The following is a 5,459-nucleotide window of genomic DNA, read 5'->3' as shown; positions in this document are numbered from 1 at the left end:
AGGTTATGTTATTTTTTTGCACTCATAGAGTTAAAATACAATTCGGTTTCTTATCGGACATCACAGCCTATAAGAATTTAGAAACCAGCATCATTATTTGGAAGATTTGAAAAAAATTATTTGTAGGTATTATTGTAGGTAGGTAAATGTGAAATTTCATTTCGATATAATCTGTAGTTTTGAAATTATCAGGAAACAAAATTTTAAACCATCATATCGGTTCATAGTCGATTTTGGCTATTAGGGAATCCATGAATGCTTCCTATACCTTCGGTAAAATCGGGATCAAGAATTATATTTATCGATTTCAGACAAAAAATCAGTTCTGCAGATAGAAACAGTTGTCAGAGCCGTATTTAGGTACTATTGCGCCAGGGGCAATATATTAGACAGCGTCTCCATTTTCGAAGATTTTTCATCCATCATATTTTCTTATAGTATTTTTTTGTTCATAATTTAAGTCACATATTATCGTTTTGAAATAATACACAATTTTATACAGGGTGTATAAGAATAGTAGCGAAAAAATTCAGGGAGCGATTCCTTGTCAAAAAATATAGTGGGCTTTTCATATAAACTTTTTTTTGAGCCTCCCCTGCCTAGTTACAGACCCCTCAAGATGAAGCCCGAAAAGTAGTTTTTAATTTGTGAAAAGTTAATAATTGTTTTTTTTTGTTACATTTATTTTATATTTGTACCAGTTCTAAATAAAAATATCATTTTGACATCCGCCTATTGGATGAATTTGAGGTCGAAAATAATTCCAACGTATTATCTGCTGATATTTTTTTCTCATAAACCGTGAATTTTAGCACAGACCTTATTTGTTAAGAATGGATCAATTTTTTTATTGTAAAAGATGAAGAAAGAAAAAGTTATTGCGAAACAAGTTGGTGGTGTGGCTTTTTCTACCCCTTGGAATTATAGAGGAACCCCACCAAAAATTTTTTGAATGCCTTCTTGCCCGCATGAAATGTCAGCTTAATTTTATTTTTGTGAATGAAAAAATTAGAAACTACTTTTCGAGCGCCATCTTTAGGGGGCCGTATAAATAAGCGGGAAGGAGCTCAAAAAAAAGTTTATATGTAAGACCCACCCTATTTGTTGACAAGGAATCACCTCTTAATTTTTTTTGCAACTAGTCATAAACACCCTGTATATATTTACTTTTTTGAAACCCATTGAAATACACATAAGATTCTTCGGTGTTTCCTGCAGCTTGGAAAATATCGAAGGTTCTTCCACTCCCAAAGAGGAGTGACCCCAATAATTTGAATGACTTACGTCCTATATCTATATTACCTGTATGCTCGAAGGTCTTGGAAAAAATCTGCGCAATAAGAATCAGAGAACATTTAAGACGGTACAATATTTTACCAGAGAGACAGTCTGGATTTAGAAAGTGCCATAGTTGTTGCACGGCTCTTCTGGATGTTGTGGATAACATATTATCGTGCATAGATGGAGGAGAGACGTGTGCGTTGATTTTGTTAGATTATTCCAAGGCTTTGACACTATCAACCATGAAATATTATTGGCAATTTTGCGGCACATTGGATTTTCTGCCGTAGCTGTTTCATTCATTGGGAGTTATCTGGAGGGTCGTCAGCAGTATGTAGAAACAGATCGAGGCACGTCTGGGGTAGGAAATGTGGATTGTGGCGTCCCGCAGGGTTCTGTGTTGGGGCCTCTTCTGTTTTGTATCTATACAATTTACATAACATGTAATATGAAATTCTGTAGAGAATTCAGGTATGCTGATGACACGCAGATTTTGCATTCATTTCTTTCCAGCTTGGTACGTGATGCTAATAATAAAATAAACCATGATCTTGACTCCTTGGTACAGGTGTCAAGAAGGCATCAACTCACATTGAATCCACTTAAAACTAAAGTCATGATTTTTGGGAAGAATAGGGATGCTGTGTCTGAAGATATGCAGATTATTTTAAATGGTGAGCGGATTCAATGTGTAGATGAGTGTATTGATTTGGGTGTCCTTATAGACAAGGAGCTTCGATTCAGTGGTCATGTTCAGTCTTGTATTCAAAAGGCTTATGCTAGTCTGAGGATGCTTTATCCTCATAGGCACTCTCTCTCGACAAAACTTAAAATTTTGCTCACAGATGCTTTGGTCTTGAGCCACTTCAATTACTGTGACGCAGTTTACGGGCCATGTTTAACTAGAGTAGATTGTGACAGGATACAGAGAGTACAAAGATCTTGCCTTCGATTCATTTATGGTATAAGGAAATATGATCCTGTTATACATAAACTTAAGACATGTAAATGGCTTGATATGGAGTCTAGGCGTGAACTGCTTGCTGCTGTGTTGTTCCATTCGGTTATTATAAATAAGTGTCCACCGTATCTATATAATAAGGTTCGTTTTCGTACTGATGTCCATTCTCTGAACTTAAGATTTAGGGGACTTCTTTCTCCACCACAGCATTCTACAGCTTCATTCACTCGTTCCTTCTCATACAGAATTTATCTACTTTATAACCGAATGCCAGTTAACTTCAAGTCTTTGCGTCTTGCCAGTTTCAGGCGGAATTATATGGAATGGCTGCGCGGACGTCTGTATTAGTCAGATGTAATTTTTATTTTCATTTTTAGAATGGTTTTAATATCAAAATGTATGACACCTTTGATTTCTGTTTTTTTTGTTTTTTCTCTTGTACGGAACATTATTTTGTATGTTTTTTTCTCTGAATTGTTTTTTCGGGACTTGATCTTATATCAGTTTTACTGCCTCAAGTTCCTTTCTACATCATTGAAAATGAGCTTATCTCTTGATATAATGTTACTTTACTGTATGTTGTGGATAAATAAAGATTATTATTATTATTATTATTATATAACTCCTGAAGATCTAAAAAACCAATCGTTATAAAATTGTATCAAAGAAAGAGAAGACGCACTTCAAACAAAAATAGATGATACTGTTTGTCAAAGAAATATCGATAAGCTTGATGAAGCGCAAAAAACTCGTGCAAATAGGGGTAAGCACATATGCCGACGCGCGATCGTTATATTTATGACTAGATTACGACACGCTTGAACATGGCCATATTTATATGATTTCTTACCTCAAATTCAAGTTTTGTTGATCTCTAGTAATTATTTTAGGCTTAGTACGCAAATTCTAGGGAAGGCTAACAATATTTTAAATGTTACCAGATTCCTCGGCATCGCTCGTTTCGAGGCGTCTACATGAAAACCGAGTTGTGATATTTCGAGTTATTTCGCCTGGTGCTACAATTTTTTTTCTTTTGATATTTTCGGGCGCCCCTCCGAACCTTGCGCCCGTGGCAAGAGCCACCTTTGCCACATCCTAGAAACGGGCGATACGGCCCTGACAGTTGTATTGAAATAAAAAGCTCTTGTTTCCATCTACATGAAAAATATTCGCCCTTAGGAAAATAACCAATATTTGTCTACATATCCAACCAAAATTCGGACTGAAAAAATTATTTTTATTTACCGAAATATATGTTTATACCTTAATAATCTATGCAGGGCCGCGCCTAGGAAAATATTATAATTATGTTAGCCTTCTTATTGTTTTCTTTACGGTGACTCAAGTTCAATATTAAATACATAATGGTAAATGAAAAATTGCCTACATAATTATTATCCAAAGACTCTAACATTCTTATTTCACTGAATAATTTTTTGATGAAACAAATCTTATTTTTATATACATACAGGGTGTCTCATTTGAAATTGTCCACCCTCAATACGGGGGCGGATCCAAGCGATGTTTGAGGGGGACCATAGAAAGCCACGTCTCATATAGGATAGCAAAATAGCGGAAATTTTTGTTGGTACCTACTGGATCAAGTGTTTTTTTTTATAGAAAGAGGGATTTTAGTAAATCATATCATATTCAGTTTCCAAAATTTTTGTAGGACACAAACAAGTTCAACAAATTTCACATATTTCATAAATATATGTAAATTTATTTCAGAGGAAAAGCAAAGAAAGTATAAGGTGTAGTAAAGAGAAATCCATTATTTTTGCATGAAGAAAAAGGCTTTGATTTCTATAGTTAAAATTGTCCAATTTAGGTCAAATATGAGCTGATTCGTAAGATATCTACAGTTCCAAGTTAACAGTTGTGCCTTTGGGGAGCAGCTCTTCGAAGATAATTCCCTGCCAATCTCACTAAACACACAGCAAAACCTTTCTGTCCGTTTCCGATGGCTCAGTGCGTTTCGACCACGACCGTTTTGCTTGACGCTGTCGTAAATGATGACACTTTTCAACATCAGTTACCAAGCGTTTAAAAAATGGGGCGATTTTGTTGCGATTCTGCAGTAATTCGTAGTGCTCTCCAATCGAAACAGGACTCGACAATGTCTATGATTTTATCGATTTTTCGACAATTGGCCTTCCAGTGCGCGGTGCATCTTTGAGAAATTACCGGAACGGAATTGACGAAACCAAAATTGCACGTGATTCAGACGATGTTTGAGGGGGGCATAGAAAATCAAGGCTCATATAGGGTAGCAAAATGGCGGAATTTTTTGTTGGTACCTACTGAGTCAAGTGTTTTTTTATAGAAAGATGTATTTTAGTAAATCATATCATATACATTTTTGTAGGACAAGAAAAATGTAAATTTATTTCATAAGAAAACTCAGGCGCAAGGAAGTATAAGGTGTAGTAAAAAGAAAACCATTATTTTTGCATGAAGAACAAGGCTTCAATTACCATAGTTAGAATATCTAATTTGGGTCGCTGTTTCGTTCGATAACCACGGTTCCAAGTTAACAGTAGTACCTAAGGGGAACAGCTCTTTATAAATAATTCCCTGCCAATCTCACTAAACATACAGCAAAACCTTCCAGGCCGTTTCCGAAGGTCCACCGCGTTTCGACCTCGACCGCTTTTGCTTGACGTTGTCATAAATGATCCACTTTTCATCACCAGGTACCAAGCGTTTGGGGCGATTTTGTTGCGATTCTGCAATGATTCGCAGTGGAAATTCGGTTCATGCGGTTTTTTGCGTTAGCTCCTGTGGTATCCATACATCTAGCATCTTCTTGAGATCAGCCTTAAGCAAATAATGTTCCAAACGGTTTATTGTGCGTACTCTTAAGCTTTTGAGCAATCGAAACAGGTCTCGACAATGTTTATGCTTTCATCGATATTTTCGACAATTGGCTTGACGTTCCAGTGCTTGGTGCATCTTTGACATCGAAATTACCGGAACGGAATCGACGAAACCAAAATTACACGTGATTGGCTATTACAGTATCAGGACCAAAAACACCATTTACGTTTTCAGCCGCCTGGCGAAATATCATTTTTCTAACCCCATATAGTGAAACCAGATCGGACTTGTACAACGCGAGATACAGATAACTAAAGCCATCTATTGGAAAAATAATGAATTCCTTTTTACTACACCTATTAATTAAAAACCTATGATCAAATATTAAAATTTAATA

The sequence above is a fragment of the Harmonia axyridis genome, chromosome 7, assembly GCF_914767665.1.
Source record: "Harmonia axyridis chromosome 7, icHarAxyr1.1, whole genome shotgun sequence".
In the NCBI taxonomy this organism is placed as follows: domain Eukaryota; kingdom Metazoa; phylum Arthropoda; class Insecta; order Coleoptera; family Coccinellidae; genus Harmonia; species Harmonia axyridis.
The sequence above is the reverse complement of the archived record's forward strand: the minus strand, read 5'-3'. Positions refer to the sequence as shown.